This window comes from Ostrinia nubilalis, chromosome 11, assembly GCF_963855985.1.
Source record: "Ostrinia nubilalis chromosome 11, ilOstNubi1.1, whole genome shotgun sequence".
NCBI classification, from domain to species: Eukaryota; Metazoa; Arthropoda; class Insecta; order Lepidoptera; family Crambidae; genus Ostrinia; species Ostrinia nubilalis.
In genome coordinates, this window is record NC_087098.1 from 14,570,030 (window position 1) to 14,585,630 (window position 15,601).

Here is a 15,601-nt window from a genome sequence, read left to right on the forward strand (position 1 = left end):
AGCCACCTAATTGTCCGCAAAAGAAACGTTTTTCAAGAAAAAATATTATACAGGGTGTTAGGTAAATGGGTATATGAGCCGACACTAGCCCATGTTAACATGACCATATAAATGGTATGGTGAAATCAGAAATTTGATATCACCATTTTAACTTTTTTAATTTTCATACAAAATAAATTTTATAAAATCCGATTTGTATGAAAATTAAAATAATTAAAATGAAGATATCAATTTTCTGACTTCACCATACCATTTATATGCCCATGTTAACATGGGCTAGTGTCGGCTCATATACCCATTTACCTAACACGCTGTAGAGACTGATTCTACTGCATGTATGTCTGTTATGTCACCGTCGCAGGCGCATCGCGTAGAGCACGCGAGTTTTTAATTTTTTCTGAGACAACACGCTGCGTGCATTATCTTCCTATTAAATCTTTCAGGAAAGTAAGAAACTGTATAAATTTAATTTAGGTACCTAACGTATTTACGTTGACTGTGGGACACAAAGAGGTCACTGGTGTGTTTTTAATTGGCAAAAAGTTACATGATTTAGTACATGTATTGAGCTATACTTATTCTGTGTGGGCTGTAACAAAACAAGGTAGGTTCCTAAGGTAAGTAAGGTAGGTTTTATAGACCGGTGATCTGACTGTGTCTACTAAAGCACGAAAGCTCTTTTGGGATAGTGGGTTGATTCAAACCTTAAACCCTACCACAATTTAGTAAGTGCTTTAAAAATCTACTATTGCTTGTCAGTTATCACCCATTAGGTATAGACAGGTAGTTTTTGCATTATGAGTGTCATCTTTATGTGCCTCATTTGAATATGAAACTTATACTGATCCTATTGCAAATTCTACAACGCAGTCATCCTCAAGTACTTGCTTTAGCTTGTTCATTTTATTATTATACGTCATTTAAGACCATTCCACAAATCAAAACATTTAAACCACATTCGAAAACACGAAATCTTTGGTTGAGAATAAAAAAATTGTCACAATGTAATACACAAAAGTTGCTCTACTTTCTTTTTGAAAAGCAGTAATTTTAAACTGGAGCAATTTATTTTCTGTCTGTACACTAATTAATACAACGTTTACGTGAGCCCGCTTTGTCGTGGCTACCAGCGCACGCGTCGGCCACAGTCTGCGACCTGCGTTTTGTATTACGTATGAATATTGAATGTTTTTCTGTTTTTTTTTATGTTGGGCATAATATTGGCACAGGAAAAATCTGCTTAATATTTAGGTCCGTATTATAAAAAAGCTGAAAACTCCGATTCAGTCTGTGATTGATGATTCGATCCAGTGATTGGTCTCAATATTGAAATCCAACCATTTAAAAACTCATTCAATATCATGCATAGGTTTTTATTATGAGTTTTAAGCTTTGTTTTGCAATAGCACATCTTAGTTACTCACTTCATAGTTTAAAAAAGTTACAAACTTTGTTGTACCTAAGTATGACAAATCAGTAAATAGCGATTAACTTCATAAGTAGGTATAAGCAACTACTTACAAATAGTTAATGTTTACAGACTCTTACTTTAATGGTTGAAACAAAAAATATAGGTTTTTAAGTAATTTCTACTTGTAATTAATTCAATAAATTTTTGGGTTTATTGGTATCTTTATGTTTATCAGATATCTGAGTAATGAACATTATTTTATTGTTAAATATTTAGCTAATACTTAGTTGTTTTAATTATCTTTAATTGTAGCTTTTAGCGGCGAAAGTGGTTGAGATACTGGACCAGACTTCGAAAAAGTTTTATTATAACGCACGTCAGAAAACAGCGAATAAATATCAATTACTGGATTTAATTCGGTTGTTCGACTGTCACTTGTTCAGTGTCAGCCATGAGCGATAGCGGACAACTATACAGTATACAGCCATTGATTTAACAAGGCTGCATTGGTCAGATTTTTTAATAGGAAGATGAGTGTTGTATCAATTGCTGTACACTCTCAGTTGGTGCCAACTAGTGAACGCCTAAAATGATAGAAATGTTATGTCGTACCAGTTGGCGCCAGTGGTGCTGTAGAGTTAGTGCCACTTCGCCTCTTCCCGTGATTGTCGTAAAAAGCTCAAAGAGTTTACCTAAGTCTGTCGCCATAACAACAATGTTAACAGCATTGTTGTGTTCCGGCAGTTCCTCCGTGGTTGAGGATTCCGGGTGAAGCTCGCTTCCACCTTCGGCCTGATCATCACTTACCATCAGGTGAGATACAGGCCAAAAGCTTCCTCGTTGTGGGGAAAAAAAACTATAGAGGTATACGAACATCGGGCCTCGATAACCCAGCAGGCCAGGTGTGGGCACTCCCTAAATCAGCCATGCAACTGCAGTCTAATGTGATGTAATTAATTAATAATTATACATTCCACATGCTCTATCACAGTCGCTAATCACTCACAAATTGGGCCAGCACCGATCGGCAGCCCGCAAAAGCTCCGTTTTGTTACAATTAACGATTTTAATTAACAAAAAGTAAACGTTAACTGTAGCAAAACTGGACTAACGAAAGCAGAGGCGTGGCAGCTCGCGTAATCTTTGATTTGGAGATAAAGTGCTTGTTGCAATCTTTCACTCAACCTTTTGGTAACATTTTGTTATGCGTAAGAAAAAACCTGACGCCGGAATTAAAAAAAAATCCTAAAAACATGGATTACCAAGAACAGTTAATTGGAACTCAAAAATCGTTGGGATAAATAATCATATCACTTTTTCAGGGATAAAAAGTAGTGTTTGGGAAACATTCTACCAATAGTAAACTATTCTCGAATTCAATATCTAGGTGTGATAGTTATTTCAATCTTTCAAAACATACTGAACACAGTCATGACTGTATTATTGCGAACCATATGACGTCATTTCTCTTTATGTCAAGGTTTATTTTTGTAATCACCATTTTCGAAATTTCAACAATTTCATGAACTCCTTCCCTACCCAAATTAAGAAGGTAATGCGAAACAACGTGATCATCCTCCAGACTTAAAGGAAAACAAGGCACATAATCCTCTCACTAACTGACGTATTTTTTTTCCTGTTCAAAGTTACCCTGAAAAATTCAAAGTTACCCAAGATGACTGTACTTCTTCGCTCGATTTAATGACAGAAATAAATCTGAGATGTACTCCTAGCACTCATGCCATGGACGCCAGATTATGGAGCACTGCTTTAGGTCATTTTTATGCAGAATTTAGTATTTGACCGCAACGCACCTGATGGTGATATGCAGCCTAGAGTACATACGGGTACCTGCCCAGTAAAAGCCTATTCTCTCTTGCCTTGAAGGGGCCCGGATATAGTGTTCGGGAAAAACATAGTACGGCTATTAAGCCATTCCAATAAATCTGGAGTATCTCCAATCAGCGCAGGTGCATAGATCCTGCAGGTGCGGTCCACGTCATTTGTTGTCTGACACCAGCCGTCGGATCGCGATCGGCCATCGGGTCGACCGAGAATAATTTGGTTAGTGTCGGGGGTCACGGCTGATTTTTAGCGGATCGATAAAGCGCGTGGTTGCCAAAGGCGAGGTAGGGATGGGATGGTAGAGTTAGTGGTAGGTATCGATAAAATTTCAGAGAAGTGTCGTTTATTTGGTGTCTCAATGATTGTTAGTTGTTTTTCAGTTAGTTCATTTTCTAGTTCGTAATATTGAATCTATTTTTCTTAAACACTTGCGTGCTTTAACGATAATTTGTAAGATCGAGTCGTAACATGCATCTTTTTCTTTATAAACACTCATTTTTTAAAGCTCAGTGCATGCATTGAGGACAGTCATAAAGAGTATGCAAAGAAATATTATGTTGAACAGATTTTTGAGACTCACTGGTAAGCAACCGAGCAACCATAGTTGTAGTTAGCTGGTACATTAGGAGTTCTGTTTAGAGAAGCTCTACTGAGCCCCGATTACGGTAACTTTTAACGTCTACAATCCAGACGCGCTTCATCGATTCTGCGATAAGATTGGTCAAAACAGCTGACGTACGCTGTTGAACGACCAATCGTATCGCAGAATCGAGAAGCGTGTCTGGATTGGAGACGTTAAAAATTACCGTAATCGGGGCTCTGGAATGTCTTATCGTCATGAAGACATGCAGGTACATGCCCAAATATATTTTACTAAAATACCACAACAGCATATACCCAATCGCTATCGACATCGTTAACAGCACGTCACCAGCCCGCGCGTCGCGCGTAAATCGGTGCGCGTGCGCGCCGTGGGGCGACGCTCGCTCGTAACTCGCCGCGCATGAAGAGCATGCTCCAACTAGCTGGACTATGGCTCGGTTACCGGTGATGGATTGTAACAAATGTAAATAGGGAAAATAAAAATAAATGAAAATCACTTTCATCACCTATGTAGTTACTTACTTTTTTTTCGTCGGGAAATGCTTTGCGCATACCTACTGGTCTATGGGGACGGCCAGTGGGTTATGTGGGACTCTCCCCGCCTACCCACTAAAGGCGGGGCCTACCCACTAAAACCCGACGGTTTCCACCAGAGCCCAAAGAAACGGAGCCGCGAGTTATTGTCCTGGGTGGACATTCGTCCGCAGCTCCGCTCCGCTCGAGGGAACCCCCAATCCCCTCCTCCAGTTCTTTTTTATAGAGGTTTTCTCCTCGCGGCCCTGGTATAACAGGACCCCCGGCCCTCCGTAGCGGGTTACGGTCTGCTCTATGCCGCTGCTCGGTCAGCTCTGCTGATCAGAGAAGTACCGAGAGCGGCCCTCCAAAGAATGGGCCCGGGCAAACGCCCCGCCAGCCCATAAGTCATAAGATTCATGTTAAATTTTGGTTAAAATTGATAAGATTAGTACATTCATAGTATTAATATTTGGGCCTCCACCATCAGTATGCTTTGAGGATAGGACATAGAACTCTCCTAATACGTTACACCCTTTTCTCCCAGTGCAGCGCTAAGGTGAACGTAAGTGTTATGATTTTTAGGTTGAGTTTCTCTAGCTAACTTTGACCGTCGATAACCGGTGCTTTTGTGTGGAGTTTGACATATTTTTGACGTTTAAGATGGTGTGCAACCCAGCCATTACTTATCCAGAAACTTGTATTGCTGTTAATTATTGCGGCTGAAATACAGCTGTAAGCAAACCCCGTAAAGAGCGCTCAACGGACCTAATCCCAAATTGAAAATAATAAAACATAGTAAGCGAACTCACCCAACAATTAACAGAAGACAAACGCCGCATCTGAAACAAGCACCGAAATTATTATTTGCGAACGCATAAATAACCTTTTAATTCCGTAAAACGGAACGACAATGCTGCATTATAAGACTCATTGTGCGGCACGCCTCGGTACGCCTCCAGAAAAAAAGGAGACCCCGCATATGATTATGGCGAGCAATATCCACAGATTGCGATCTTATCTCGCGATCGGACATGAGCACTTCGGGACATTTCGACCCCGCGACCTCGCGGCGACACGACGCGACTATCGGCAGATCGACCCCCTTGCATTTAGTGCACGCGAAAAGACAATGCCGGAAATTGGCGTCTTTTTTTTTCGCGCGGCCATCGACCAAACCTTGTAATAGTGTAATAAACCAAACTTACTATGACATGTATACCTCTAAACTCAGTCTGAACTGAGTTACGAGCATTAGAAGTTTGATGATTTTCATACTAGATTTTGCTTTTTGCGCGCAAGTTTTGTAAGAAATTGCAACAAAATAGTGACATTGTTGTTGTTGTTGTTGTCACACAAAGGCTCCAGACATCAATGTGGAGCAGAATCAGCGCAATAAAAAATAGCGCAATATTTTGTTGCAATTTCTTACAAAACTTGCGCGCAATAAGCAAATCTAGTATGTAAAATTATCAAACTTCTAACCCTCGTAACTCAGTTCAGACTGGGTTTAGAGGTATACACTTTATAGTAAGTTTGGTTTATTACACTATTTTGTAATAAAAAAACAAAGTTTGGTCGATGGCCGCGCGAAAAAAAAAAAGACGCCACCTTCCATACAAAATCTGGCATTGCCATTTTGAACAACGGTTTACATGGTCAGATTGAGCAGTGACTAAAGTGAGAATGTTTCAGTGTTTACACTGAGATGCAAGCACTGATGAGATATGCACCTGCTGTGTGTCTTGGGATTGAAGACCATTTTGTTTGAATTTTTTTGTAAAATACACTGGTCGGATAATCCTGGTCTATAATCTTATCTCGCTATCGGACATGAGCTTCGGGACATTTCGACCCCGCGACCCCGCGGCGACACGACGCGACTATCGGCAGATCGACCCCCTTGCATTTGTTTAGTGCACGCGAAATTTTGAACAACGGTTTACATGGTCAGATCGGGAGCAGCGACTAAAGTGAGAATGTTTCAGTGTTTATGTTACGGTCAAAGTGATAAATGTGAAAATTATGAATAATCGCCGGTTATTATGAATAATTACCGCATGATTTGGTAAATGTGATTAATTTGAGGTCATTTATGTGTGTATAAAACTAAATAGGCGGCTTAGGGGTGGCCCAAGGGCCACCCCCGCCGCACCTTAACCTATTTTTCACTTTAAATCAAAACATTATGTTATAGGCATTATGGAAAAGTAATATTATGCAAGAAACATTCCAATCTCATTATGCCAAATTATATTAATATATGATATCAAAACGTTCAAAAGTTTGGCTGTACACGAGCACGTACACAAGATGTTGTTCTATTTTATGAAATTTGTTAGTACTAAGGTTGAATTATTAAATAATCACTGTTAAATGTGATTAATTTATCACTTTTACCGCGACTGTCGGTAATTATTCATAATAACCGGTTATTATTAATAATTTTCAATTTATCACATTAACCGTAACATTTACACTGAGATGCAAGCACTGATGAGATATGCACCTGCTGTGTCTTGGGATTGAAGACCATTTTGTTTGAATTTTTTTTGTAAAAAACATTGGTCGGATAATCCTGGTCTATTATCTTATCTCGCCATCGGACATGAGCTTCGGGACATTTCGACCCCGTGACCCCACGGCGCGATTATCGGCAGATCGACCCCCTTGCATTTGTTTAGTGCACGCGAAATTTTGAACAACGGTTTACATGGTCAGATCGGGAGCAGCGAATAAAGTGAGAATGTTTCAGTGTTTTAACCGAGATTCAAGCACTGATGAGATATGCACCTGCTGTGTCTTGGAATTGAAGACCAATTTGCTTGAATTTTTTTGTAAAAAAACACTGGTCGGATAATCCTGGTCTATAATCTTATCTCGCCATCGGACATGAGCTTCGGGACATTTCGACCCCGCGACCCCGCGGCGACACGACGCGACTATCGGCAGATCGACCCCCTTGCATTTGTTTAGTGCACGCGAAATTTTGAACAACGGTTTACATGGTCAGATCGGGAGCAGCGACTAAAGTGAGAATGTTTCAGTGTTTTAACTGAGATGCAAGCACTGATGAGAGTACCTGCTGTGTGTCTTGGACTTGAAGACCATTTTGCTTGAATTTTTTTGTAAAAAAACACTGGTCGTTTAATCCTGGTCTTATAATCTTATCTCGCCATCGGACATGAGCACTTCGGGACATTTCGACCCCGCGACCCCGCGGCGACACGACGCGACTATCGGCAGATCGACCCCCTTGCATTTGTTTAGTGCACGCGAAATTTTGAACAACTGTTTACATGGTCAGATTGAGCAGTGACTAAAATGAGAATTTTTCAGTGTTTACACTGAGATGCAAGCACTGATGAGATATGCACCTGCTGTGTGTCTTGGGATTGAAGACCATTTTGCTTTAAATTTTTTGTAAAAGACACTGGTCGGATAATCCTGGTCTATAATCTTATCTCGCCATCGGACATGAGCACTTCGGGACATTTCGACCCCGCGACCCCGCGGCGACACGACGCGACTATCGGCAGATCGACCCCCTTGCATTTGTTTAGTGCACGCGAAATTTTGAACAACGGTTTACATGGTCAGATCGGGAGCAGTGACTAAGTGAGAATGTTTCAGTGTTTTAACCGAGATGCAAGCACTGATGAGATATGCACCTGCTGTGTGTCTTGGGATTGAAGACCATTTTGCTTGAATTTTTTTGTAAAAAAACACTGGTCGGATAATCCTGGTCTATAATCTTATCTCGCCATCGGACATGAGCTTCGGGACATTTCGACCTCGCGGCGACACGACGCGACTATCGGCAGATCGACCCCCTTGCATTTGTTTAGTGCACGCGAAATTTTGAACAACGGTTTACATGGTCAGATTGAGCAGTGACTAAAGTGAGAATGTTTCAGTGTTTTAACTGAGATGCAAGCGAGGTAGAGAAGTGCGCACTGTAAGGCTGAGTTGCACCATCTTACTTTAACTTTAACAAACATCAAAAATCTGTCAAATTCCATACGAAATACACCGGTCATCGTTATAGTTACGGTTAATGTTTGGTGGTGCAACTCAGCCAGGTCTTGGCAATGTAGATTGATCCATCTTGTTTGTCCAAATAGCTCTGCGATGCATGATGCATTTTAATGTGACAGTACTTACTTTTACTTAATCTTACACAATCCCCTGAAGCAAGTAATAAACAGATAGATGGATGGATATTAGATAGATGGGGTGGGGATGCATTTTTTAATGCAAGTTACAGATTATTTAATTAATTATAATTGCACAATTAATTAAATAATCTGTAATAACGTGACAAGTCCATGTAACTCTATCATCCGTGTCTTGTTCTATTGTCTATGTCCGAAATAATAAATATTTGCATTAATTGCTTGAAATAATGTTTGTTTGAGTAATAGCATAGATAATATATTACATAATTGGCTCTACCATTCGCCAAACTTATTTTTTTAGTCAAATTCACAAAACTGAGTCGTGGTCACAAATCAGTCGGATCGTGACATGCAAGTGTCACCTTATTAATGCGCCCTCTGTAATCTGTCTTGTGAAATCCCGAATTGTGTCCACTTTCTTCTGCCCGTTTGCTAAAATACAGTTCTCCACAAGATAAAAATTGTGCACAATGTAGCTTGATACCATTGTGAGAGAGTCAAAAGTGAAATGGACTTCATGTGTGCACTGTACAGAAGCACTGGCAGGCAGAATGTCTGTAGGCTGAGGAAAAAAAAATAAAAGACTGACGAAAAAGTATCGAGTCGGTGTGTTTCAATCAGCCAGTGTGTTTATTATTTACGTTCTTAAAAAAAATTCAAATTCGAAAACTGAATTCTTTTTTTATTTTATACAATTCAGCCAGATATGACTCACAAACCAACATATAATTTTGTGTATGTATTAGGATTTAAGTACATAATGCGTTAACCTACTATGTACTCGTATAAGTATGTGTTTACAAAAAAAAGTTACTAACTTTGTTTAGTTATTATGAAGTATGTGTGTGTATAGGTAACGTATGCATATGCCTGCAGTTTATGTAAAATCCCCAGTATTTTCGTCACGAAACTTAAAAAATATATTCCATTATATCCACCATTGTCTATAGCATAACGGTTAAAGTATTTTAAGGCTTTAACAATATTGTGTTCAATTAAACCGAAAGACACGGCGCGGGGTTTCCATGGAATTCGGCGTGCGCGCGGCGTTGTCCCGTTGTCAATAAAACCCATATAAATTGCCTGCACAAAACTGAATTTGAATATAATAGCGGATCCTATGGGTCCTTTTTAACCGAAGGTACGTCCCTGTCCGATTATATTGTAAGCAAATTATCTCGGAAGATCTGGCAAGCGGCTTGATAATATGTACTTTTTTGGGTATTTTATTAGTTTTGAAAACATTTAGATTTTGATGTTGGACGATTGCGATCTAAGATCGATAAGTTTCTATCGAGCGATATCGATTTATATCGATAAAAAGTATAGTTTTGTTTGAGATTGCACACAATTTCTTTACGTCATAATAATAAAATATACATTTCAATCAATTATTTTTCAGATCTTTCAGGTATGTATGTATGTACTTATAATAAATAAACTTTTTTTATCAACATATTTTGGAATGAATGCATCCTATGACCTAACAAAAAATTAAATAACCAACGATGGTTGCCCAATATTTATTCTATCGAGCGTTATTTTCCAATGTTTGCTTTATTTATTCCGCTTACAATTTTCACGCGGGATCGCCCATTTTAATTCGTAATTGGATTCTGTGCCGATTCAATTATATTGACAAAATTGTTATTTGCCCCGAGTGACACGTGCGTGCAATAAAAATACGAGTTAATGCATTCATGAAATATATTTTCAACAAAGATGAACGAATTAAAAATTTTGTTGGTACCTCTTACCTATTTTATTTGGGTTGTAGAAACCTTTGACCAATGATCTGAGTTTAAAGAACTTACTTGAGAACAATAATAACCTAGAGTATAGTGACAGGTTCCTCACTTTACTCCTTGATAAAAAAGGTACCTAGGTAGTTCATGAGATGCATCTAAAATATATCATTTTAGTCCTTAAAACTCAGTACCTACTTTTCACATAGCTGGATCAGGTGCTTTAAATCAATATTGAGTCATCATGTAGGCACTAAAGCTACCTATAACTACTTTTAATGATGAAGAAAATCTATTGAGTAGGTATTTACGTTTTGACAGCTTGAAAAGGTACATTAAATTTGATTGTAGTTTAAACTATAAATTACTATCTAAATAAGGCTCTACATTAATCAAAATCAGTACTATTCCAGTCACATAAAATCGGAATCTCTTAAAATTTTCATCTTTTGTTTTTGGCCCGACCATAAAGCAATCAGCGCGGCGCGAATTGGCCATAGACGAAAGCAGACGAGCAGTCCCGGATAGGCGCGGGACGCGGGACGCATCGATACGCGTCCCGGGTGCAAATGGGCCTGCCTCGGACACGCATCGCCCCCGTGGGGTTTATACTGGACGTTGTCGCGTTTATTAAAAAAAAAGTTTTGAAAAAAGAGTTTTCTTCTCTGTTACGATGGGTTCACTATTAACCAAGTTTGGATCATCGTGGCTTTGGCAGCTTCATGATGATCTAACTTTCTTACCTATGTTGGGAGCATGCACTGACAAACTTTCAGCTTTTATAAAATAAGTAAGGTCTGGCGTTCACTGGCTCTTGCTCTATAAATATCTACGTGTAAATCATAATATTATCATGTTTAAAGAAAACATAACCCTCCTTCTGGCGCAGTCGGGTAAAAAGGCTGATCTTTTGCGCTGGTGAAAAAATTACATAAGGTGTGTAAAAACATAAATTATGGACCTATATGAAGCTTAATTACTAATTAGCATCCATCAGACCAGACCACTACTGAACATAGAAATGTGACCATTCCTTTTATCCTGCATCCTTTTATCCGCCTGCATAATTTTTGTATTCTAGCCTATGCAGAACTATTTAATTCTCCAGTTTTGCATATCGAACATTGCAGTTGCTATGACACAATTCGGAGATGGCGATTCTCTATGTGCAAGCTAGTCTCTATGATTGCACCCAGAGTCGCCTCGTGAGAACGCACCTCGCCACGCGTCGCCGCGTCAACATCGGCCATTTCGAAATCGAATAAAATTACTCGAACGCAAAATTACGAGAAAATTAAATTCGATGCGACGACAGCGAGTGACGTGCGCGAATTACGACTGAATAAATATTTAATTTAAATGTACGCTTTGTGCAGTCGATGCGTGATTTTTGTAGCTATTGAAGTGTCAAACGGGCCAATTTAAAAGAGAAGTATCTCTGTTTGTGTTGCAACTATTTGAGCTTTGTTCGCGTTGTTTATTAAAGTTTTGCGAGTTGTCGCTGAAGTTTTTAACGCTGGAGCATATTGATGGAAAAGTTCAACAGAAGCCTATACAATTCTGTACTACATGTTGATTCAAGCCCCTGCCTCAATTCAATATGTTTCATAGTGTGTGTTACCTGGAGATTTAAAATGTACTCTCTAATATAATAAAGTTGTACCAGTTGTGCGTAATTTTGAACTTAGCTCATTCTATCATTGTATAGATCAACATTACACATTAAATTCTTTTGTGTACAAGACAAAATTGTATGTTTTAAAGCTTTTAAATTCAGTCTCTAATAAAAATAATTGAGTTTTATATCTTTATGTCAATTTGTACAAATTGAATCAATATGTTCGATATCTCGTAGTATTCAGTCAAATTGGCAATAAAATGCGCACCACCGGAATCCTTCGAAACGACGCTTTACGAGCTCTTGTAAATCAACAGACGAATAAAACTTTTACAATGTAGGTAGATAGTTATTTGATTTTATTACGCGTGAGTAAATAAGAGATACATTTATATTACATCGTCTATTACGAGTATTGCTATAATTGCAATAGTTGCATATGTAAGTTTGCAAGTAAGTATACAGTCAGCGTCAAATATTTCCTGACACCCAAAGTAGTCAAAAAGTTCGCAACATGTCTTTGTTACAATTGGAATAAGGTTGTGTTGTCAACTTTTTGGCCACTTTAGATGTCACTATCTATTTGGCACTGACTGTACCTGTAGTTTGAAGGTTCTCTACAAATCTTGACAAGTTATACCTACTTACCGATATAAAGAACGACTTTGAATATTACATTTTAAAATTTTAGAATTACACTTAAAAACATAAATATTTTATTAAAAAGCTTGTTGTTTATTGCGTTTTTCCCAAAAATCACTTTCGTTAGCACATTCCAGTTGAATATCATTTTAATTACTTGTTTAATTAAAGCGAAACTTAATTTTATTCAGAGACACAAACTGTAAGACACATTTAATACACATTTCACCGTTTTGTAACCGATAGCGGCGCCGTAAAGCGTAATTGCTATATTATCGGCGTTTAAAAAGTGAATTTTGTTTAAAAACAACATTAAACCGGCGGTTTACGATAAGCAACTATTAGGTATTAACGAGCAAGAGTCGGGGGCAATTAATGTTATTTTTAAGTAGAATTAAAACGGTAGCAAAGTTGCGTAAGCGCTGGACGAATTGACTGCGTAAATGCATATGCAATGCGATTGTGTGTGATAACGTGGTGTAAGGGTAAGGTTGTAGCGGATTGTAATATTCACACATTATCGTTGGCTTTTCTTCTATGACAGACGATTAAAGCAGTGTCATGCCGCAATTTTGGTGACTGTTGTGTCGCGTGAATAAGACCTCTCCAACTTTTCCCGAAGAAGGTGACGAAGGAGAAAAAGGGACACATATGCAAAAGTCAGGCCTCCATGACCCATTTAGTTGGGTGTGTAGACTTTTGCCTACAATCTCTATCTTTAAAAGTTAAAATTAACAGGGCTATGAAAAAAATTTTTTTTTTAATTCAGTGATTCGTCTTAAAATCGGGATGAGAGAGTCGTGGGAAATATCGGATTACTAGAGAATCGCTATTCGCATGCACTCCGTCGTCACCAGTTAGTGCCTCTACAATGTTACATTCTGTATCGAGTCCCGATCGTAATTGGTTTGCTGCGTCCCCAAGTTACTAGCTAAATACTTAATATTATAGAATTATTAATTTTAGATAAGAAAACCATGAATTTACACTAGGATACTGGCACTCGTGTTCACAAACTGCTGCTTCACTTATGCAAGCGTCGTTTGTGAATACGGGTGTGAGTTTCTTGTGCTGTTCATTCTCTCGGAACATAAAAATTTGGACCACTCGTGACTCTAAATGATTAAAAAGTTGTAAACTGCTACCGAATTTAACGTGAACTTGTGATACGCAACAGCAAGTTTCCTTGATTTCGTTAAGTTAACATGCAATTTAACTACATAATTGTATCAACTTTGAACGACAAATAAACCCCAGAGGTTTGATTACCATTAATTAGGAGAAGAAGAAGTAATTTTTCACCACATAGATGTTGCTGCATTCAGTCTAATTCTTTCAGTCATTTGATTCTTGTTATGTGGTAAAATAATGAAACTGCCTAATTTATACAAACGTTATCCCAAAATAAGGTAGTAAAAGAAGACATATAAAACAGCTTGGTAAAGCTAAAGATGGCTGCCTGGCTTGGTGATTCGCGTACCGAACTAGTCGAGTATTGTAATTAAAACTATGAGCACGAAAACCGTTCAAAGAAGCATCATCATCATTTCAGCTACAGGATATCCACTGCTGAACATAGGCCTCCCCCAATGATTTCCAGACTGACCGGTTAGTAGCGGCGTGCATCCAGCGCCTTCCTACCTTGATGAGGTCGTCTTTACGCATACATTCAGAAAAAAATACCTTTAATTTGTATAGAAATTCGACCAACTCTGTGTCACCTTGTCTCTAGTTTTGTACAGACGGCAAAACACTAGCAATACTAGTATGTTATGCAGTTGTAATAGAGGTTATTTCGGAACAACCTGTATAGTCTGATGTGCTTGCTGCCTGTACAGTCAGTGTCAAATAATTCGTGACACCTAAAGTAGCCAATAAGTTCGCACGTCTTTGTTACAATTGAAAAAAAGTTGTGTCATCAAATTTGTGGCCACTTTAGGTGTCACGAACTATTTGAGGGTGACTGTACCTACGTTCTGCCCAGCGACAAAGTTCTTGACGAGACAGTAATAAAAGTTACACAATCCAATCCCAAGTTCGCAGATAACCGTAGTCTCTGGAGGCCGATCGGAAAAATGAGCTGAAGTTGTTTGCCCTCTTGTTATGACATGAAGGGTATATTATTATGGATAGGCATGAATGTCATAAGGTCAATGATAGGAGGGAACCGGCTACTGGGACCGCGGTCCCAGTCGCTGTATCTATTGAATCATTATTCTTGCAACGGCTTGAGCTATTGCTTAATTATAAGCTCATTCGTTTTTAATGTTATCACCTAACTAGCTTTCTCTTAAATCAGAAGTTCGAAACCTAAGTACTAAACTGTTTAACTTGAATCCAATGACTTGAATGTCTTCGCAGTTCGGAAGTACTCCCATCTGTTGCTTTGACGTATTACTTAGTTGAAGAAGAATAATAATGGTAATGGTCATTTAGTAGTGATACGGTCACTGAGGCTTCACTTTCCAAAGAGAACATCGTCACTTGTCACACCCACCCTTATTTACCAAACAACGTGCGTTGCAGGTCCCAATTTTAATTTCCACACAATCAGTGTTACTCTCAATTGATCGATAAATCACCGGGTCCCGCGCAGGTAATTGGTTATTCAGATTCGGCGCAGCCCGCGGCGCGCACTAAACTAAGAGCCAAAGCACACGATGCGTTGCGGCGGCGGTGCGACTCCGGAGCGGTGTCGCTGCGTCGTCTTAAGGTCTATAAGTCCAAGATGGGCTGCAGACTGCAACTGCAGGCGACACTGTCACTGCGGCAAGCGGCTGCGGTCACCGCAGTAAAAAGAAAAAGTCAAAGAAACCGTGGTGGCTTGCAGTTTGCGGTCTGCGACCATCTTGGACTTCTAGGGGAGACCGAGGAGAGTTGACACATTGACGATTTTTTGAAACTTATTAACTACTAGCGAGCTCGTAACAGTGCGCGCTTTTTAGTTCAAGTCTCGAGCTAACAAATATTCTATTATATGACCGCAGTAAAAAGAAAAAGTCAAAGAAACCGTGGTGGCTTGCAGTTTGCGGTCTGCGACTGTACA

At 39.0% G+C, this 15,601-nt stretch overlaps 1 long non-coding RNA gene across 1 annotated transcript in view; it reads right to left on the bottom strand.

Moving 5' to 3' along the window:
- Nucleotides 1–15,601, bottom strand: part of LOC135076370 (uncharacterized) — a 120,656-nt gene that overhangs the window by 79,887 nt on the left and 25,168 nt on the right. Inside the window, exon 2 of the long non-coding RNA XR_010258248.1 lies at nt 5,185–5,214. This is a non-coding gene — a long non-coding RNA (uncharacterized LOC135076370). The remainder of the gene's footprint in view (nt 1–5,184; nt 5,215–15,601) is intronic.